Source organism: Temnothorax longispinosus, chromosome 2 (assembly GCF_030848805.1).
Source record: "Temnothorax longispinosus isolate EJ_2023e chromosome 2, Tlon_JGU_v1, whole genome shotgun sequence".
In the NCBI taxonomy this organism is placed as follows: domain Eukaryota; kingdom Metazoa; phylum Arthropoda; class Insecta; order Hymenoptera; family Formicidae; genus Temnothorax; species Temnothorax longispinosus.
The window spans coordinates 6,207,175-6,230,763 of NC_092359.1; the positions used below are offsets into that span (position 1 = coordinate 6,207,175).

A 23,589-nucleotide genomic window follows, 5' to 3' on the forward strand; every position below is an offset into this window, starting at 1 on the left:
TTATTTATGTGTAATTCCGGCCTTTCTTCTTCATTCTCGATATCTGTGATTTGGGAAATATACTATTTGTATATTATTGTTATAATAAGATAAATGCAGAACGCGGCGAATATATAGAGGAACCAAGCATATTCATACAAAGCCATAAAATATATAGTAATGTCACAGATAAATTTTTATGTTTTGGTATACATACGATATATGTTATGAATTTGATAGTATGACGATTTGACGAATAAAAGTTAAGTTTATGTGTGCATGAATGTTTTCCATGTATTATTAAATTATAATAGTGTAATCATGCATTCTAAACTTCTATTTTAAAGATTTCATAAGTATTGTTTTTTTTTTCTAAAATATGCATCAGATAGCCGAAAAAGATGTCAAGCATGCTGATGATCAATATCACGCTTGTTAGTCAAAACTTTAAGTTTTGGTTGAATGAGCTAATTCACAATTTTTATTAGACAAATTAATTTTTTATTTATTTATTGGATAAGTCTGTAGTATAATCAAACGCGCATCCGTTTTTCAAATCCTTGGTCTGAATTTTTAAATGTTACTTAATACTTTTAAAAATATTTATTATATTTATAATAACATCTTTTTATACATAAAGAAAGAATTATTATATCACTTTAATTTTACATAATTAATAGTTATTAGCTATAGAAATTTCGAAAAGAAGGGAACATAAATTAGGAGGAATTAAACTCAGTGGGGAACTTTAAAGTCCCGATGGTCCATAAAGAGTTAATATAATATGATGTGACAAAGCTTATATGACATCGTAATATTATGTCCCTAGTTTAATCCGCGCAAGCGATTCGAAGTCCGGACAAAAGAGCGCGAAGGACTTTTTCCGGGTTACCCCGGGGCTAGGCAAGAAATTCAAGCCGACCGTGAACCATGTACGTGGAAATTAACAGCTTAACTTGGTTACCTAAGAAGAGCTCCAGGTAGTCCCTTGAAAGTGCCACGCGTTCGCGAGCTCGACCCGGAAATTCGCCGGAGCACGACGGCGAAACTTAACCCATTATATTTCTCCGTACCCCGCCGACCGACCTCCGCCTCCTTCTACCATATCCTCTCCGCAATATCTGCGTCATTATTTCCTCCGCGCCGTATAATCTCGTGTGACACTTCCCGAGACTTTGGCTGGCCTTTCACAATTGGCTGTAGACATAATTTTGTTCGAAGCACCGAGCAGATAATCAAGATGTGTTACATTGTAGGCCTAAATTTTATTTTTTTTTTCAGACAAAATATTATTTCTTAACGTAACGAGGAATTGTCTAAATTCATTGCCTTTTAGTAAAAGTTTTATAGATAGAGAATTTAATTTCATCTGCAAGAACTTTTTAGTTTTTACATGTTAAATATCTCTTATTTAATGAGACTTTTTAATTCATAATTGTATGACTCTTGATCTTAACTAGCAAATAGGTTTGCTATTTATTATGCCTCTCAATTCTCTTTACTTTCTTAACTCTTCAATTTTAAGTTTTAAGCAAGTAGCACACCGACTCATCTCGGTCCTCGCGAGACCTTATTTTTCTCGGTCCAAAAATCCTCTCAGCCGCAATCAGACTGCAATCTCGGCAAAGGGGAACCAACAACGAAACTCGCGATAAAAATTCGCAGCAAGCGGCAATAAAGCGCATCAAGCCGCGGCAGCTAATTGCCGTGGTTGGCAATAATCGGCCGCGCGCCACCACGAGCGGCGGGCAATTATTTTTACGACGAGGATGATATTGTCCATTTATTTAGCAGAGCTTGGCGCAGCGCAGCGCATCGTGGCGCTTCGCTGCCGATACGACCGTCCGTGTTAACCCGCGGCGCGACGGTAATGGTCGTATAAATTCCACGCTATTTCCCGCAGTAACGCGACAACTCCATTCCGACGATTCCTCTCCGCGTGCTTCTGATACGCGCGCAGCGCTTTCGCCGATCCATAATTTTCGGTGTGATTAATAAGAGGAAAGGAAACAGAATAATAATCACTAAATCTTGTTTAACCAAGTAAGGAAGAAGAGATGATAATGGCTAGAAACATTTAACTGCAGAGAAGGAACGGTGTAACATTATCTAGAGTAGTTTATTTTAAAGAATAAGTATAACGTTCATCAAGGTTATTCAAGAAAGATTGTTACAAGCTTGATGTAACTCTTACAATTAGTATCAGAACTTTTAGGTCGTAATATTTCACAGTACAAAAGTCGCGCTATTATTGCAGAAATTTTGATTGACTAACTTTGGTTTCTTAAGTTCCTAACGAAACATTGTTCTTCCTTAAACTATAAACTTAGATAACTACAGGCTGCTACGTTATTCTTGGGAGACAAATCTTTTTGAAGGAATATTAGAGAAACTAAAGTTATCAAAATAATATCACATTACAAAGTTGCACAAAATTGTAGAAGGTCAAGTAAAACTTAAACAATTGATGACCAATATAAAGATCCACGTGGCCTTGTGGCAATACTCAAGATCGACGTAAATGGAAGTCGGCACGCCGCAAAAGACACGTAAGAATTAAGCCGACAGAAATAATTACAGTGGAAGTGTAGGCGTGGATTGAGAAATTACGAGGAAACGCTTATTAACTGCGAGGAGAAACGCGCGAGCGACAGAAACGGGAAGGATTTAAGATTTACGTTCAAGACAAGAGAGCTAAGAGTTTATTGTTTTTATTAATAAACTGGTTATATAAAAAATGGTGCGTACATTTATTACATGTGATTGATAATAACACATGATTAATATATGAAATAACTTTAAAGTACTTATACAAATAATGGCTACTGCAGGACTTGAGAAATCCTCATCTTATAGAATTCCGCTATTTCAAAGATACACATATTTAATAACAATCAATGAAAAAATATAAAAATATTATTTTAAATTTTACTTTGAAATTTTTCTGTTTTTGAAAAAAAGTTATTTTAGAAAATAAACACTCTTGGCTTCTTTCTTGTGTCATTAAAATTTTAATTTGGTTGAATCTCTTTTTATACCGCTTATGAGCGACTCTATTAATTAAAATGAAGACAATTAAGGTCTCTGAAAATACTTCTGACACCGGTCAGACGATGTCGAAATTTAGATTTGGCGTCCAACGTGTTAATTACTCACGGCTGTTTTATCGTGGTTCCTGGCTCTCATCGAAACGCCGGGAAAAATCGCCATCGCATTCTGATGAATCAGAAAATTTGCTATGTAAATGGTTTTAATGCACCTATACGCAATAAATTACGTAAGATCGTATTTATACATGTGCAAAATATAAATATTTTTTGTAAACAAGGGAAGATTTCTAAGTGTAAATCGCAAAATAATATCAAACCTACAAAGATTATTTCTTTTAGTAATCAAAAAGAGAAATTCACCATTTATAAATCCAACTTTTGCGATATAAGCATAAACAAATATCAAATATACACGAATTTTAACGGATTATTACCATATACATTACATACATCAATTTGCCAGTTCTAACTTTTTAGCAAAAGCAAGTGTAATAAACGATGTAATATTTACTTGTGTGTATTACATATGATCTCTAATTTGTTATTTTTTGCTCAGCTATTAGGTATCATTTTATAAACGTGGATAAACTTCTTTTTCTTTAATTAGCGAATGGCCATAATTAATGAGCGTATTGTCATTAAACTGTGATCATAACTTAACATAAAATTTTTATGAAAAAATTCGTTTAAAATTGACTGAGAAATTAAAAATTTCATTACTCATATCTATACTTGTATTTCTTTAAATCAAAATACAGAAAGGAGATACATGCACGTTTACATGTTAATTTTAATTTCTAGTAGCAAGATTAAAGCTCTTGAACGCTACCGTAATTCGAGCTTTTTCTATCGCGTTTCTTTTACGAGGTGCCTTCGCAAATTTTTTTAATGGATCCCATTTCCTCGCTCACGTGAAGCTCGTAGAGATATAGCCGGAGTGCATTCAGCGGTGCTTAATAACGGGGCCAGCTTTGCACGCGCGGACGAAGCACGTGAGGGTGAGCATTTCGAAAAATATGGATGAGGCGCGCTTCGACGGCGCACCCCGTGCTGCACGGACGCTGTTTAAACAGTGGCCGACGCTATTTGCATATAATTACCGCGTCGACGATTTAACATTAGCAACGCTGCATTTATACAACGCCGTTGCGCCATCCGTCACGCTCCGCTCGCGTCTCGCTTTGCGTCTCGCTTCGTTGCGGACTTGCATCCTAGACTGTTTGAAATGTCTATCATGTCAAAAGTCTATCGCGCACATATGACTAAATTTGCAATAATAGGTATACATCATTGAAACATGTTACAAATAATAAATCGAAATTCAGTCTGCCTGAAATTAGGATTTTTGGAAAAATGTTATAATTGTTTGATTTATCTTATGAGATACAAGTGAGTAATTATTTATTTGAAAAAAAAAGACACCTTTATACATTATATAACTATATATTTAATTTGCTGATTTGTGCCTCTTGAACTGTTTTACTTTTACTGTATTTATCCTTTTAATATTTGTACTAGTATCACTATTTTACTAAATTTATCAATTACTGAAGTAAATTCGAAATTTAGGAACTTTGTAAGTATGACATTACCATTTTTGAAATATATACTTTTTGCCTAGCATTTAACGTTAGGCTCTAGAACCCTCACGCGATTATCGCCGGTGATCTTCCGGCACGATAAGCCCGCTTCGAAATTCCCGTCTAGCTAGCGTAAGTTCTCGTCGATCGCCGAGTGCGGAGGGAAGCGTCTCGATAAACTCGCCTCGTTATTGATTTATTTGGGTGCTTAATATGTATTACCGGCGTTATTCCGGGGTCGACTCGCGTGATGTGGTGCGGCGCCGGGCCGCGCCGCGCCACGCCGCGCCGCAACGCGGTAATCCCTCGTTCCGGCGAGGAGTTACGATCCCGGGCTCGTCGTTAAGCGAGTTCGCGAACTGCAGTTGGCCGCCACTGCAATTCCGACCGATCAATTTTGCCGAGGAATCGCTCTCGATTTTCTCTTTCTACCGCGCGTCGACACGAAACTCACGACAAGAAATCTCTTGGACACGATCGTCGTCCGTCGCTAATTTTAAGCAGCTCATACAATTGGTCGAATCGCGACACGAACCGCGAATCCGCTCATTGACCGATGCAGCTGTTATAGGGATCTCAATGAGACGAGTGACGCCGGCAGGTGTGACCCTTTCATTCTCCTTTCCCGTCCCTTTCTCTAAATCTAGGCTCTCTCTACTCTCTATGTACTTTGTCTATTTCCGCCGTTGATCCACGGCAAGCTCGTTGCTTCGTTCGAACCGTCGTATTTATAACTCGAGAGAATGATGTACGGGGGCATCGGCGACCGTCCCGAGAAGCCACTGAGGTCAACGACGACCTCGTGGATGGATGAACGACCGACGGCGAGAGAAATCGCTGTCTGGATACTGGACACAACCATGAATCTTGCGAGAGTCGAAACTTTCGTTCATTTTAAACACTTTTTTTTTAAACCTTATTTTGTTTTTTATCACCCCTGAAAGTTCTGTTATAAAATGTTCCTTTTTATAAATCTGTGAAGATACAATCTTATGATTAGAAAATAAGATTGAAATGTGGAAAAGTAGGTGAAACAGAGATGCGAACAGCTCGTATATATTTTGTGTTAATATTGTCTGTTAATATTTCTTTTACTCTCACTGTTCCTTTTCAAGTGAATTATTCAATTGGTGATCGCACAAATGGAGTGCGCGAGCTAGCCGCACGTGAACGTGCGATGAGAACACGAACGCGAAGCCATATCACTATCAGCCCGATCTCTATATTTATCGCTGTTCAGCGACATTCTTTAACGATGTGGCCGCCGTGGCGCGAAATAGCTCAAGCTTCGATCGTACACCGGCACCGTGCACCGTACACCGTCGCGATTTCCATTCGGATCGCGCAGATGGTACCGCCGAATTTCCGGCGAATTACACGCCGTAGATCTGCCGCGGTCGACACTGTCTACAAGCTCGTCCGAAATTGGCAATACGTTTCGCCCATCCGATTGAGTACTTTCGGCGGACACTTCCGCGAGTGCTCGACCCGCTCTCTCGGTCTGGAGAGAGCCGCTTCTCCGATATTTTCGCAGATCGAAGTTTCCACGGGAGCCATGTGTGCGGAAGGCAGATATGATATTACGGGAATTTAATTAGCCCGAACTCGGCGAGTCTGCGATATCGTTCGCGGAGCGATCGGCGCCCGAGGAGCGATTGTTCGAGGATTAGCGCGAGCTCCCCTGCCATTAATTGAAATTCATTGTTATTCTCTGAACTGGCTCTGGATAATGGTATTTTTCAAGACTTAAGAAAGTGCTCTTGAAAGAAGGAGAGAAAGAGTCTTGTCTTCCCAAGATTTTTACTGCTAAAAGATAGAAAAATTAAATAATAAAATTACAAGAGTTGAAGAGTTGTGAAAGTGAGTGACTTTTATTTAGAGAGTTTATAGATTTGGATTTATTGCAATTATAATATTTCATATCAATTCTTACCATTTATATTTATGTGAGATAAATAGTTTTGTTATTTAAATGCAGTTTTGTTATTTAGCAGAATCTCAAAGCTTTTTGTTTTAAAGAATGTTACGTACAATATCAAGAATTTTGTTATTTTGTCATATTAATTGTAAATTTGATTATAAATTGATTAGAAACTCCTTTACCCAACTAAAGGGAAAAGACGGATCTGATAGAAACAAAAGATTAAAAAATTCTTTACACTTTACACGTTACATTTTAATTAGAAGATTTTTCCGGCTAAATCTAATTTCGTTGATTACATTCGTCGCCGGTTGATTAAATAAAGGTTGCACCAGTGTTTGTGCACTACTTTGTGTGTTACTTTTGAGTACTACTCGTACTTAACTATTACTGAAAAGAGTATTTTAAGCGAGATACGAGAGTGCAACGTAATAAACCGAGTTCCATCTCCTTCTCTTGGCGCTCCTAGAATACTCATGGCGGAGACCATCAATAAATCAAGCTGGAATTCGCGTATTAAGTGAAACTGAGTTCAAGCGTTGCAGCAGGTTCACTGCAATTAAGTCGCGCACTTATCAGAGTGCTAAGTTAGAGTGCTCGCCTAACTAGGAGACCGCGCTGAGGAAGGGAATGGAATGAGCGAACAAGAAGAACAGGCAAAGATGCGTCGAGGAGTAGGGAATTATTTTTACTGATGTATTCGTGACATGGAATTTTGCCAAATGCGCCATTAGAATTTTCTAATTCAATCTAATACGTTCGTAAGTTATTTATTGAAATTTATAGCTATGCGGGTTTTAATATTAAATTATTACTCTCTAGCTTACTTCAATTAATTTTTATTTTATGAAGTATTGTCAGTTGCTAAGAGATGATGTAATGCTGGAAATAAAAAGTACAGCGTCCAGTCAAATTCTCATTGAAATTTTATTGTCAGAATAATCCTAATTTATTTAAAGAAAGAAGCTTTTTTTCTCGAGAATATGAAGGAAATGAAAAACTTCTTTATTTTTAGTTTAGAATATTTTTTCAAGAACTTTTCCAATTTCTGGTTCTCTTATCTTTGCAAATGCATTATAACAGTAGTTTCGAAAGTACGCAATTGTGTTTTTTCACATTCTTTGTATTTGAAGTTCAATGTGGGAAAGACGATTGCGGGCTGACAGGTGTAATCTACCGGCATTACCCGGAAGTAAGGAATGACGGTCCAGAATAACTCCAGGCAACATTTCAGTGCACGTTCATCGTCAGAAACTTTATCGCGATTCGGGTAGCAACGACGTGACGATTGGTCCAGAGCCAAGAACGACGACCTCTTGCCGAAGTATATATCCAGATGGCAACTGGGGAAACCTAATGTCAGGACATACTGAAAATTAATATTCGAAACGTTCCACCAGATTATCCATAGATTATCCACTTTTACTTTTCGCACTCTATCTGCCTCTCTCACTCGTTCACTCTCTCTCTCTCTCTTTTTCTCTATCTCTCTTCTCCTCTCGAGACACGACATTAATGTATGTTATATCGCGACTGGATTTCGTATAATATTAGGCCACTTCTGGAATGTCGAGTCGAGATTATATTAATTTCAGGTAATTCGTGGAATATTACTTGGAGCATCTTTAATAATTTTAGAGAAACTCTGTTTCCAGTGTTTCTAATAAATGACTATCATCGTAACAGATTTCAGAATATACTGCAATATAAAAGAAAATTTGAAGAATGAAAAGTTTGAAATAAAAGAGATAATGGAGATTTGAAAAAATAAGGAAGATGGAAATAATGAGATAATGTAACAATGGAAAATGATAATAAACAGCATATAAGGAACAAGAACTTACAACTTTTTTTGTAAACCTTAGAATATTTAAATAAATGGTAAATGTTTAAGAATTTCTACAATACACAAGTTTTGTTATTATTCTCATTATTACTATCCTCATATTTGTCCGATTGATGAAAGTTATAAGTATATTTTTGGATAGGATATTTTTATAAATATATCATGTACGAGATAATGCAACAATGATAACTTATTTCTAAATCGAAAACTAATTGAAAGATTATGAAATCATATGCTGCCGGAAATAAACTTGCGAGCCTCGCATTTTTAAGACCGACATCGCGCATTTCTTCGATAGTAAGTTAATGGAACTGGCATGAATGGGAATAGCTGTTGAGCAAAGTTAAGCGAAGGAGGCAGAGAGCGGCTCTTACCGTCCCGACAGGTCTAACGCCATTAACGCCCGAGCAGCGAATTATGCCGGATTTGCGCCGCTATCGTAAGATTTCTCGAAAGTATCTCTAGTCCGCTTGACTTTGGCGTGCAGCGTAGCTCGCTTTAACGTTAATGGAACCCGAACGCCCATTTAAAATACATTTATCAGCGGGCGGAGGACGGCAAAGCGACGGCAAGCTTCGTAAATTCGCGAATATCCGTGAGTATACGACTCGTTGTGAGTACAGTTTATCATTTACGTGTTTTATTAATTATATTATTATTCATTTATTGCTAAACGCAAATAAATTATGAAAAATATACGCGATATTTATCGTAAGAGATATGTAAATGAAAGAAAGTGATAGTGACGTTTACAGTAAACTATAAATAATAATGACTTTAAGTTTAAATTATTTTTCAATTTATTTTTGCTGTAATGAAGGTATTTACGATACTCTCTCATTAGCGACTTCCCCTTCGAAATGACCATGTTACCAATTCCTCATGCGGAGAATGAATTTAACTCAACATTGCTGTCAGTTTCGATAATATCGTTGGAAGTCATCCAAATTTAAGCGCGCCGAGTTCCGTTCTCAAATTATTTTGGTTGACGGGAACGTCACAGAGTCTTTGTGCTTTGAACTCCGTTTTAAGTTTTGAAAGGCGGAAATGGATTACACGGAAGCTAAGATATGAAGAGACATTTTTGACCCTTGCTATCTCTTTCGAAGTATGATATTACTTTCAAACTGGGCAACTGGGGCATCCGCTCTTCTTCTCTGGAAAAATGTGAGAAAATTCCGAGAGAGAATATCTAATTGTTGAAAGAAATGAAAATTATCAGAACCAAATTAAATAAAAAAATTTTACTGTGTAAGAATTAAATAAAAGTCCCGTGTTAAACTTTTATGAAAGAGGTTTATTAACGAGAAGCGAGTTTGTAAAGCTTAAAATTTTTTTGTTATACAGGCAAAAATCTTTTTGTAAATAATATTAATAATAGGCAGTAATAGAAAAAATATAATAAGAGTATATTATTATTACCTATATAAAATAATATGATTACCGATAAGAAAATAAATCTTCTGTTTTGAGTAAATTAAATAAAAATACTCATACAGAATAAATGTTTTACTTGTATGGAATTTTTGTATCGTCTTTGAATACAAAGATAACGTGATAATAACGTTCTTATTAGTCGTCTGATCCAATAGGATGGAAAAGGATCTCGAACGCTTTTGCTGTGCAAATAGAGAAGACAAAATGATTGGAAGGAAGGAAAATGCTAAGCTGCTGGTCCCGTTTGGACTACTACGGGAAGGTCAAAGAGCAATTCTGGTCACGTATCTCTGCAGGATTAGGTTCCGCTCTCGCGAAATGGCCAACCGCGTTTTGTCCCGCTCCAGAATTTACACCATGCGATTCTTTCGCGCGACAATACTGAAATCCAAAGTTACTCCTCGCTCTTTTCTCTGACATTCATTGCGCCAGCAATTGTTTTAAAAGCGGATCCTCGTAATAGGAACGATCGCCGTGGCTTAAGAACGAATTCAGAGTCGGAGAAGCGATTAAACAGGCGACCATTACTAGAGCGAGATAGTGATTTTCTATCGCGTCTTATTACTATGTGTCGTATTATACGCGACGTAGTCAATTTTTATTCTTTGACGAAAGTTCTTTTGCGTAAAGTAATTGAAATGTTTACCAAAGTTTTAAGAGTTTTGAAGTATTCGGGAGTGCGCTTCCGCACAAGTTTTTCGGGGAAATTTCATAGGGGGACAAATAAATCTACAAAAACTGTTCATCTTATATTGCATAAAGGCAGGAGATTGGTAAAAAAGTATACTTTGTTTTCCAGCCGTCGCTTTTGATCTTCACGTTATTAAAAATGGGAAAACTTCTGAAAACTATCTTATATAATTATCGTCTAATTGAACGTACTTTTCGCAAGAAAAGACAGCAGATTCTCATTCTAATTTGCGATTAAACGTTTAAATTACAAGACTTTAGTTCATCTCAAAGTCAATTTTATCCTTGTTGATTTAACGCGATGGTTGGTTTACGCGTAACACATATATACGTCTTGTTTAATTATTATATCAGAATATAATTTACTTTCTCTTATTTACTCTTATTTAATTATCTTATTAATATATCTTATTCGAAACGAAATTGAATTTTATTCTTGGTTGATTAAATAGTAGTGTGACGTTTGCGAAATACTGACTCTTGAGATTTATTAGTTGCTGCGGCAAACTGCAATCCGGTGGCGAATTGCAGTCTAGCGCAAACATAAAGGGTCGCCCTTTAGTTTTAGCGACCCCTCGAGTCTCGAAGGACTCGTTTCCACCGCCCTCGTAAGGAACTTACGACCCTCGTCGAAGGAACTTATTAAATTTCGTTGGGCGGTTTTATTCCGCTTCTCGAACGCGGTTCCGATCCGGCCGTCGAGATAGCGACGGGATCTATGCGAGGAGTTTTTAAGTGACCGCGAGATTAAAACGTCCACCGCTGCATATTTCCGCGAGATCTTGTGATGGCGGCGACGTAATTAAAAGGTATTCCGGGGACTATACTTCGCCGTCCCTTTATCTCGCTGCCACGGTGTGAACGAACAATAGCCGTGACTTTGTCATACCGCAGTTTCCGCGAGAATCTTCCTGAGAAAATAGATTCATTTGTTTACCGTAAAATGGTGTAGAATTTCATAGGTATAACGTAGAGAACAAGATATTGTGCCATGCAGCGCGACATGATATTATGTTTTAAGATAATCTTTTTAAAAAAAAGGTCTCGATTCATCGTTTGTAATATTCGAAATTTATAATTCAAACATATTACATATTAAAACTTATTTTGATACATATGTATATTAGTTTATTTACTATTATACAATTGTATATTGTACGCTCTACAAAATTTTTATTATTAATCATTTTCAATAATTTTGTATACGTAATTGATACTATGTTTATTTATTAACTTAATATAATATATAAATGCTAGTGACAAATTTTTCACTTCTTATAAATCAAGATTGCAATTTTTGTTTCAGGTAAGCAAGGAAAACAAAATCTTGGTATACTATAACCGCACGTAAGTTTAAGTATCTTCGGTATTTTTTTAGTTGTAAAAAAATAATTAATATTAATTGAACCTTTCAAAATAGATACGACAACGATAGAGTCGCGAAAAGGACAAGCGACTCTCCGTGGATCGCGTAATCGCATATTTAAGAGCGGAAGGTTGCTTCAGCAAGATGGCGTCTAACGCTTTATAAACATCGTAGCGAGGCGTGACGCGAAATAATTAATTCACCAAAGCGAGCCGGCAGTGCCGGGCAAGTTTGTCAAGCTGGAGAACCTGGTCCCTGAATCGTCGATCAGCGCCCCAAGTCTCGCGAACGGCTAATTAGGTATTATAATGGCGCTGAATCGGCACTGAGTCGTGGTTTTGAATAATTTCGTCCGAGGAATAAATCGAAGCCGGAAGTTTATAAACGCATCAAATGCCAAATTAAGGAACTTTGTTCGCAGTGGCTAGCAAAATGCGACGTTATCGTCAATCGAAGTATCATATAATGAATTGTGGTATATTCCATTAGCTGGATTGTTATCGCCTGTTAGAACAATCAAATCCGTTGTTAAAGTTGTCAGCAATAAAGATCTCTATTTACGGTAAATAAATAAGTAGTGAATTGAAGCTATATAAATTTATGTCCATATTTATATGTCTAGTATATTTTATTCCATATAAATTCTAGACTTTTTTCATTTTCCGTATTTTACAAATATTTGGCTTATTTTTACAAATTTTTTATTTTATATTCCACTTTATTGAATCTATTTTCCATATATTTTGCAATTCACTTGTTACTTACGTTTCATACATCTTACGTCATACAAATCCTCAAGTTCATGGATTCTATCTTTTAGAAATTTTACATTCCATAGAGCCTATATCTCACGGGTTCTATGTCTCACAAACTCTACATTTAGACTTTATGTTTCACAAATTCAAGCTCTTATAGGGTCTACGTATCTCACAAATTTCAAGTTTTATTAGTTCTATATTCAGCTTTTCCCTGATACCGCGAGTCCGCACTCTATTCTTTTTTATCTCTCCGCGAAGAATAAAATATCTGAGTCGTTTATATTCTTAACTAATTGCTTTCTTTTGCGGCTCGAAAAATCGCTCGATCGTTTCTCGATTCCCGAGGAAGGAGAACTCGCGAATTTCCTCTCGGCACGCGAATTTTCTGTATGCATCGTCTTCGCGGCGCGGGCGCGGCGGAGTGGGAAAGAAGGAGGGAAAGGCCGAAGGGAGTCAATACCTTTCCTTTCGGCGCGGTCGGCGAGGGAGATGGGGGAGGTAGATTTATAAGAAGGAACTCAGGTCGAAATCTCATGCAAATCAATGCAGGCCGACGGGGATGTGGGGCGGCGAAGCGAAGAGAAGGGGGTGTTGTCGATCGTTCTTCGTAGATACACGTAGATACGCCGCGCAGCGTGAAGAACGGGGAAGAGAAAGAGAGAGAGAGAGAGAGAGAGACCTCGAGTTAGGAGGCGGAGAGGGTTGGAACGTAGGTGTGTGACTGTATTATATATCCCCTATCGCTGGTTTATGCAGCCATAAATAGCGTTTATACGCTCGGTAAAGTATTCCCGAAGCAGCGGCGGGCCCCGGCCTTCCGCCTATCCGCTATCTATTCTATTATGCCCCGACATAGTACCTAACTACATCTACCCCGACGCCACCGAGCGCTCCGTGCTTCTCACACATATCCGCCATTCCCATTCCTTTTTCCGCCGCGCCCTCCGCGAACTCTGCCGCCTCGCGAATTCCGTCTTTCGAATTCTCGTGTCGCGGGAATCTTGCTCGATATATCCACCGTCGCGCCTGATCCGCCATAAGGAGGTTGCGCTACCCCTTCCGAGGTTATCGCTATATTTGGAGATAGACGCCGCTCTTATCCGGTCGTGACTTCGACTCGCGACTCGCGACTCGCGGCGATTTGTCAGCGGGATTCGCGGACGTTCCTCGAAATTCTCAAGACTGGTTGGTATTGCGTTTGAGGATGCAGATGAGCACAGCAATGTTTATTCTATAATATATTTTTATGTCACTTATATAAAATAATATAACAATTTTTCTAAGACTAGACATTTTCTAAGGCTAGACATAGCGATTGTACATATTAGGTACACAATTTTCCAATACTTAACTTAGAAATGTAATTTAAGTAATCTATATCTCCTTCTTAATAGTTAAAGGCATTATCAAAATATTAATTTTGAGTGTATAAGCAACTTATTAAACGTCTTCGAATTGATATTAATGTTATGCTGATAGAAGATCTATACTAATTTTTTTATTATGTCCTTCTTTTCTTATAGATTTTTTCCAAGAATCTATGAGATTTTAAAATAGTTTAAACTTTTAGCTGTATACAGGATCGACAGGATCGGCATACAATTTTAGATTAGGCAAAAAGTATTTAAAATATTTATGCACAAAAAGAATTTATTATTATTACAAATTTGTTTTTGGGCAGTTTCATTTAAATTAATCTTTAATTTAATTTGACCAAAGTTGAATAGAAGTTATTTATAATTGTTGTTAATTATTATAGTTATGTATTTATCACTCAATTTATTTATAATGATTTATTGTATAGAAAAATAAGCGTAGCGTGTTCTTATTAAACCCACATAAGGGTGCAAAGGCTCTTAAAGAGGCTACCGGGCGAAGAAGACGGGAACGATAGGTGAAGGAAGTGGGATTGCTGCGAGACACGCGGCTTGGCGTGTGCTTAGAGCTGAAGCCGGGTTGCGTTAACTCCCGAGTACACCAGGTTGGGTTTATTGGGCCCTGAATACTCAACCTACCACCCTCTGCAGCTGGTGCGCTGGATGTGTAACGTATTCGATTTAATGCATTCTCGCAATAAACTTTATTACCATGTTGCTTGCGTGGCTGTGCTGCTCCTATGCACCGCGAGCTTCAACAACACCAATGCATACGTCGATCCGGTGTGAGTGGGCACTGCCTTAGTCTGCCTTGGCCGGAACTTGCAAGCCGATGCTATCACGGATGTTGCGCGCCAATGGAAACGGCCCTTCGTGGTAGTCCTCTCTTATCGTTCCCATTGAGAATGCGTCAGCTCAGATTCGCTTTTAGACGATCGCGTTGGTCGATGCTAATCGCGATTAATTTACGTCTTCTTTATATTTGAATAGGAAACTTCCACGTGTATATCAAGTACAATAATATAATATAATAATATAAATAATAAAATTCTCGATTAATTTAATCAGAAGTAAATTGTAATGAAGTAAATATAATTACATATAATTATCTTCTGAGAAATATTTTAAAAAAATTATTTGCCAAAAATTTTTATTTAATAATATTATTTTAAATTGTACAACTAGATTGTGCAAAAAGATATTTAAGACATTTATATATAAAAAGAACTTATTATCATTACAAATTTATTTCTGCATACTCATTTCATAAGTTATTAATATTATGCTGTGATAACTATTACAATGTAAGCGACAAACAGCATGTTGTATCGTGCTTTAGCATCCATGTCGAGGACCATAGCGCCATGATGGAACGTCGAATTCGAATTTTGCAGCGAACAAGCTTCTCGCGACACGCGAAAGTTTTGCAAGGTAAACTTAGCCCCATGCAAGCTGCACAGTTAGCGAATCAACTAGGTGGCAGGGAGGCTGTCTGGTTGGCTGCACGGCTGGTTTGTTGGTTGGTTGGGTGGACTTGTTGTTCTAACTTCGCTCCCTTCGGCAATCTCTCTTCTCGTATCTTGATGCATCTCTCTCTCTCTCTCTCTCTCTCTCTCTCTCTCTCTTTACCTGTCTTCGCTTTACTCTATTTCTTCTTCAGTTTTTCTTTCTCCCAATTTTGTTCCATTTTTTCTCATATGCGCCTTCTTCTTTACTCTCGCTTGGCTGAAGATCGTCGCGGTAACCGAGCCAAAAAAAAAATGGCCATGTAAATTACCTCCAAGAACAATGGCCACTCCGCAACTCCTCACGATTCCTCTTTTCTTAGAGATGCAGCCTGGAGCTGCACGATTGCCGTCTACTAGCCGGTGCGGCTACTTAAAACTTGATGCTCAAAACTTTGCTGCTTTCGTGACGATCGATGACGCGGAACTCTCGTCGGCATGTTAGCGAAAAGTCCTATCCTCCGGAAAGTTCGGAGAGTACGATTGAACTCGGAACATTGGTTAACGAAGCTTTTATCTCGTCCGCGTCTCGCTCGAAAGAAGAATTGAGAGAATTATTCGTCATTAGCGTCTAGCAACCGTAAGCCGAGCAACGTTCGATTGGTGTTGCTATTAATGCTAATTTCAAACTTTGTTCAACGAGTTCTTCTTATTGACTGTATTATGATCGCCAAATGCGTACTGTAATCAAGGCGCATAATTTATCATTCGCAAATTGTGTTTAGCAATTGATTAAAGCCTTTTTTTTTAAAGAAGTCATTTCAGTTAAGAAACTATTGATTGTGCATCGAGGAAAGATCTCCATTCCCCTTTTTTTACTCAAACTTTTACAGTATTTACATTTTTTTCTGCGTAATTATTCTTCACTTTCGCATTGTACGTCAAATTCGATCACTCTTTTCGATCTCGACAACTTGTTTGGCGAAATTAATGGGAGAGGATCGCGAGCGTGACGTCGCGTTTCCAACTCCCGAACGCGCTTTCTCATTAAAAGACGAAAACAAGCTGGCTATTTAGCCTGGCAATGTTGGACGGCGAAATTGTTTCGCCCGGCACGGAACGAAAGTTTTCCGATCGGGAACGCTCAATGCTGTACCCGGTTGCGAAGCCGCACCAGCAACTTTTGACAGTCGGCGATCGCCCGTACAGGCTTGTCTCCTCCGCCCGGGAGAAAGACTGCATGGGGAGAAAGACTATCCATGCTTGACGATCTATCTCTTTCGCCTTCGTTTCGCACGCGAACGGGCGTTTTCGCTTCGTCGGCGAACGAGTTTCACGAATCGATCCGTTTCAGGGTGAACGCGCATTTCTCATTAAGCTCGAGCACCCGCCACTGAGAAATTATGAAGTGAGTTTAATTGTTCCGGCCTGTACCTTCTCGGCTCGGTCGGTTCCTCCTGCGCCTATCGTTTCTGGCACTCGCTCTTTCCGCTTGTCATTACGCCGTTCGATCGGCGATAACGATTCGTCGATAAATCACGAGTTTTACCCATGATGCAAATACACGCGGCTTGTCCCAAAATAAAAAAACGATTTAAGAGAACTCTGCTGTGAAAAAAATTGGAGTCAAGTTTTTTCTAATAAAATTTTGATGAGCGATTGTTTGTCATAATCTTATAGATTAATATTTCGAGAGTGATAAAAATAAATATAAAATTACATTTTCCTCTCCTCATCATAATCAATGTAATATTCAAGGTAGACAGCTATATAAAAATCCAAGTACATTTATAGAGCATATTCGAGTTTTTATAGAAATTTAGGAATCTCAACTAGATATCTCGATGATCGATCCGTGTTTAAATTTTTACTAAAAGTAGATTGCACTCGTCTGTGAAGTTCGGCTCTTTGCGCTTCTTTTAGGAACATCGTCTACGCGCTTCTTCACCCAAGCGCGTCAACGCGCAGTATGAACTTTTAAATTGATTTGGCGTCTTGCCAGTGGCAAACGACTTTCTTATACCGCGCCCATGTCTTCCTGGACTTCTTTCACACACTCAGGAGGGAGATGGCTCCCGTTTCTCGCGCCGCGTCTAATTGGTTTTATTGCACTTTAGTCGAGCGAGTTCCGCCGTGCCTGGTTCTGGTGCGATAAGGAACGTACAATGAGTCCCCGCGTCGATTTAATCCCGGGTTAAATTCAGGAAGCTCGAACCATTCTTAAAATCGCCGCCAGAATTACGCCGGATGCAGCCCGCTCGTTGGCAGGCTCGCATAAATTTATAAGAGGGCCGAACGCGCGCTCCTGGGAATCCCAGGAGTGCGATTTGAGGGTTGATATACTTTAAACGGCATCGATTGCCGTAATGTCCCTCCTGGGTTTTCTTCGGGGCAATTATGAACGTTCTGGTGTTGACTTGCTAGTTAGAAATATGTATAGAACATTTCTGCCTTACTGTGCACGTAGAGTCATCATTTGTTAGTAGATTTTCGACATTACATAGCTTGACAGTTAAGACATAAGTCAAATTTCTATTAAAGATCTGCTTAATAATACCTGCGGAACAAAGCGTTATTGTTCGATGATACTCGCAGAACCCCTTCACTTTTAATCGTGTATAATTTAGAAACTGTTGCCAACTCTTAAGTCGCTAATCGTATCAGTCGATAAACTTCTCTCGCGAATAATTTGCCCGCAATCTCTGATCTTTTCGAAAGAATACCATTTCTTCGTATCGGAAGCACTGCGTAAATCAGGGAATAAAAAGATAAATATCACGCGCCAGCAAAAAGATGCGAATCGGTGGCAGACGGTGGGTTGCTGTACGGTACGGGAATATGGGCGGCACAAAGGAGGTCTCACCAGTAATTTTGTCACGATCGCGGGAGTTGGGGACGTAGGTAGGTAGGCAAAGTAAAGAGGCATAATTACGTATCATTCGCGGCTACGGGCAATAAATTTCGCAGATTCGCGCGCGAGATAGCAGCGGACCTCCGGTACAGCCGGACGATAATTCACTGCCCGGCCGGCCGGACGACGTTCTGGCAGCGGCGGTACCCTGCCCAGGAACACGGTCAACAAGTAGCCGTGGATACGCTCCGCTAAGCGCGGATACTGCGAGCACAAAAAGCGCTGCGTTAAGCGACCGCCTCGTTACCCTGAGAACGGTAACGCGTGGATCTAGCAGAGTTTCAGGCTAATGCTGGTTACATCGTAGAGCGTATGTTCATTTAATTTCGCGTTTCTCGTTTAATTGTCTGAGATTAGAATTTTATTCGAGCCGATGAATTTATGTAAATTTTCATACAAAGCAATGAAGACACTCGTAGAATTTGACGAATTTGTAGAAATTTTCAATATGTTTATAAGTCTGCAGTTTTGAAAGATTACAGAAATTTCCTTATCTAAATTTTACACAGAAAGAAACACGCATAAACTTTTATAAATCTATAAATATGTATATGCTTTATGAAATATATTGTAAAAGAATTATGAGGATACTTCTCTTTTGAAAAAGCTTAAAAATTCAATGCGGACTTGTTGAAATTATAAAATTAATGAATCTATGAAACGTTCAAATTTAAGTTCGAAAGTACTCAAAACAGAAAAGGATCTATAAAGAACACACAATCTTCGGATTTCGTAATTTTGCCAACAAATTTTCTTTATTAAAATAATGAATTTTACTGATCGATCGCGTAAAAGAGAAAACGTTCGCGAAGTTACTGGTAGTCGACCATAATTTATCTAGCCGCTCACGTTCGGGAGCATGTTCTCGAAAAGCGAACTTCCCTCATCTGCTACGCTTATGAGACGCATTTGACAGGATGAGGAAACACGAAGTTCCACATGGGGCGTGACCGAATGGCGGCGACGCCGCGCCGGGAAATTCGGATGCAACGATGCGAGTGTCTAACCAGCTGGCCGTCATAATTAGAAACTTCAGCACATCCACAATGTGCAAGCCTCACCCCGGATCTTAATGATCCGCGTTCGTCGATCGGCCGGAAATAAAGTGTCTCGTCGACTGGGTCATGTCTATGATTAAACCGTCCAGCTACTATTTTGATCGCATTTACGTAAAGTTTACGCGAAATGTTCCATATTTTTAATACTGACCTTTTCATAATTTTATGAATTTCATAACAATACAGAGAGGAGTATTTTAAAAACATCGTTTACTTTCGATCGTAATGAACGTATTGAAAGGTTTAATCATTTATACTGTATTTTAAAATTACACTTGAGCGAGACTGTCTCTTTATTTTATTAAATGCTTTTTACAATAGAAGATTTATAGTGTTCTGGAACATAAATTTACGATACGTTTGGTAAACATTTGGCTTTAATGGTCCATCGTTACGTATAGCAATTTATTTAAAGCGAGAAAAACGCATCCGGATTTGTGCGACTTATCACATTGTAAATTACTTACGACGTTAAATTGATAAATAATTTTCTAAATTATTTTCAACTCTAGCTATAATTAGTTCTCGATAGTTCTCTCTTTCTACCTTCATAACATGTTAATATTTTCGGGATGTCGTAAGTCTCTAACTTTCGTCTTTTGGAAACGTTATCTTGCTCCCTTCGTCTCGTACGAGATCACGCGTCACGCGAATCGTCGCTCACACTCGTTGTGTATTGCGGCCAGCGTGAGATATTCCTGCCCATTTTTCAGATAGTGCCAGCGGTTAATGTGTAGGTTGCGTCGTTAATATTCGCGCGACGCGACGCCGCGATTTCTAATTATGACATTCAACATGCTACAGATTCAAAGCTCATTACACTACACAAGCGCATCGTGTCTGAGTTTTTCGACAGAACTGTCAGAGATGTAGAATCTTTTTTATTTTTTACATAATATGAAAAATAAATGTTTATATACATATAAAGGAAACGTCGTTTTAACGTTTGTACAAAAGGAAAGGCTTATTTCAATGCAATTCAAACAATTAACTGTTAGTGGAAATTAAAATTATAATAGCGCTCTCTCTCTAAACTCTATAAACGATCCAAAAAGATACGAATAAGAACACGGAAAGTATTATTGCTTTTTATATGATATGAATATAAAGGCGAATTGTGAAAGGAAATGGATACATCCTGAGATTACTTTTTCAACTTATTAGCCTTATTTTTCGAAAATCTTGGAAACTGTCAGGATATTTAAGTGTCCAAAGAAAAACCGCATCTTTTACGAGGGAAATACACGAATGTTGCTCTCTTGTTCCTTCGATTTTTGAGATCTCACTGATACTTGGACGTTGTTTGTGATAACGTCGGACTTCACGCTGGCCTGACGACGCCGGACGCCGCGACGCGCCGGCGTTGGGCGCGAGTCGATGCCAGACGAGAGTCGACTTTTTGCGGACGTCGGCGCCCTTAGCACGTGGGCGGTGATGAGAATGACAGATAGCTGCGAATTTCAGTTCTATGCTCGTCGCGCGCCTCGGCGTGCCGGCGAAATCGCGGAGAAATGTTCCGCCGCGAGGGGGAGGAGACGACTTCGAACGATGCGTATTTATGGGAACACTTGGCCTGAGTACGTAGGAAAATCGCTGGCGTAAACCTGACACGTCCCGTCTGAGGAGATAAAACGTAAAAACTCCTCTTGTCGGATCTTGACAAGATCTTGACAAGATCTTTGTTAGAGTAAAAAATATAAGCAAAAAACTTCGATACATCTTTGTTTCATCTTGGTTCGTAAATGATGTCTTTTACGATTTCATAAACTGTGGCTCGAAAAATGTGAAATAGATTATTGTTCGAGATTGGTTTTTGCTTTTACGAAATAAGAAATTTGACTTGTGGTAAACTTTACCAATTCGAAGTGCTTTTCTTTTTCAGCTCGAAAAGAAAGCAAAATGGTTAAGAAGCATGAGATATTATTGAATTCTCTCTAACATTTTGGAAAACACGTGACAAATCTATGTGTATAGATCAATAGTATTGCGGCAATGTGATGCGATGCTCTTAATAACGCGTGAATGTTAATGGATTGCGCCAGTATTATATTTTGCGGTGGGAACTTGATATCGTCGTCGGGGACTTGCACGCTGGCCGCTGCGATAACGGGAAAATCGCACGATCTCCTCTCGGATTAGTGTATTAATTACACGGTTACGGTTTCCATATATAATATATACGTTACATATCCGCGTTTAGTGTCTCTTCGTGTCAATATAACGCGAATATCTTCTCATTTCGGATAAATTACAGGTGAACGTATATATACACGTGTACATATTTCACTTTAAATTAGAATACGAAAGATAACATCTATTTTTTCATCAGATCTCCAGCTTTCTGTAATATCTAGCAGCAGCAATTATTATGTTTTTAGACTAGAAATAAATTATGTGTATATAATATACCAGAAAGTTATAAAAAATATTTTATTTATTTATTTTCTAACAACTCACGTTCGTTTAAATTTTTTCTTGAACACTTTCTTATGCTACATTTTTCTATTACGAATAAAATCATCTGTATAGAAATATTCAGATTGCATTACAAAACGAGTTATGTTTCAATCTCTTTCTTTCTCCCGCGTTGATTACCGTTCCGCTTCTATTCGCCAGTTCTTGTTCGTGGTCCCTTTTTGTATCTGATTCGTTGTATAACGATCCCGATTCGTATCCGTCGAAATAAAAGGAATGTACGTAGCGGATGCGTTGTTTCAAGCCGTCGCGGACGGGAGCGCGCAAGTGTATTCCACGTAATGGTCGTGAGCGAGAGCAGTTAAGTAGATCGGGGAATTGCGGATCATTTTAATGCTTGGTTAAATTGCGTGATTGTGAATGGTGAACAAGTTAGAGAGAAAGAGAGAGAGGGACAAAGCAAGGCAGTAAGAGTTAGGAAGAAAGATATTCGACGGATGGTTTGCCAAGCAGGAGGAAGAGTTTCAGGCTGACTCTCGGTTAGATTCGTATTTACATGAGAAAGAGCGGGAGATTTATAGCTCGTATTAAGTTCGCCTTCCTTCTCTCTCTTTCTTTCTCGGACGAGCTGTGAATGCCATCGACTTTAAGAGACGGCCGGAGAAAAGAAGGATTTCTCATCTGACGTCACGCTGCGCGCTGATCCGTTTTGCTCCGATGCGCCGCGACGATTAATGCGTCTCTCACTTTTGCTGCCATAATTTCGTTTCGTTACGAAGTCGGCGATTTATGACGCCTTTCCATCCGTTAATTGGGACACCGAGGTGCGTAAGTGGTGTTGTATTCATAGCGGAAATGTTCATGACTACATAAGTTTCCTAGTATCTTATAGATTTCGTTATGTCAATTTGCGTTAACCGCGATTGGTCTTTGAAATCAAACGTTTTTAATGAATTTATGGAAATTGCTTTCATCAACACGTTCACTACCCGTGAAACACCTGTGACTTTCATATATATGTTTCTTGTATATACGTTTACGAGATATGCCTCGTGGTCAGTGAATGTGTTGAAATAATATTTTTATTTCAATTACCAGTAAAGTTAACGATTTTCCTTTTTCAGTCATGTTAGGTAGAAATATTAGAACAAAAGAGAGTAACAAATCAAGTGTCGTTAGTAGCATATGGATGAACGTTAATCGCCTTGTAATTCGAATTTTCTTGCACAACTGTAATTTATGTTTCATATAGTCTAAAATCGTGGAGGCGTTTTTGTTAAGCTAGAACAAGAGGCGTTTCCTTAACTTGCAGCAGCACGCACCATCTTCGTGGAATGCGGCATGCTGTTTTTCAAGAGGGACGTAAACGAGCGTCCCCTGCGAGTGCAAGCGAGAATCTTGCACATGCAATAAACCCTCTCTCTTTTCCTCTATCCCTAGCCGAAAGACGCACCAACGAATTCACGTCGCGTCTTATGAACTCTGTAAACCGACTGCGAGCGACGCTTTAGGACCCCTCACCCTCCCGAGTTTTCTCTACCTCTCAGAAACAAAACGTCGCCGTAAGGTATCACAGACGGAACTGTTCGGAGGGCAAGCGGAAGGAGGTTGCGAACACGTAGGCCTTTATAAATTTCTCTCGAGCTCATCCCAAGCGCGCCGGTCCTTACGACGGAGCTAAGATATGCTTTTTCCTGTAGTATTCTCGGCACGCGCCGCTATTCCCCCGCGCTGCTACTGCGGGTTGTTCTCTGGTG

At 38.9% G+C, this 23,589-nt stretch overlaps 1 protein-coding gene across 6 annotated transcripts in view; it reads left to right on the forward strand.

Moving 5' to 3' along the window:
• The window catches only part of Rbp6 (RNA-binding protein 6), a 598,266-nt gene that overhangs the window by 186,707 nt on the left and 387,970 nt on the right, over positions 1-23,589 (forward strand). For 2 of the 6 annotated variants that reach the window (XM_071769998.1, XM_071769999.1), the window contains exon 3: positions 11,810-11,850. The exons of the other annotated variants lie outside the window; for them this stretch is intronic. The gene's annotated coding sequence lies outside the window, so the exon portion shown is untranslated. The remainder of the gene's footprint in view (positions 1-11,809; positions 11,851-23,589) is intronic. 6 annotated transcript variants of the gene reach the window in all.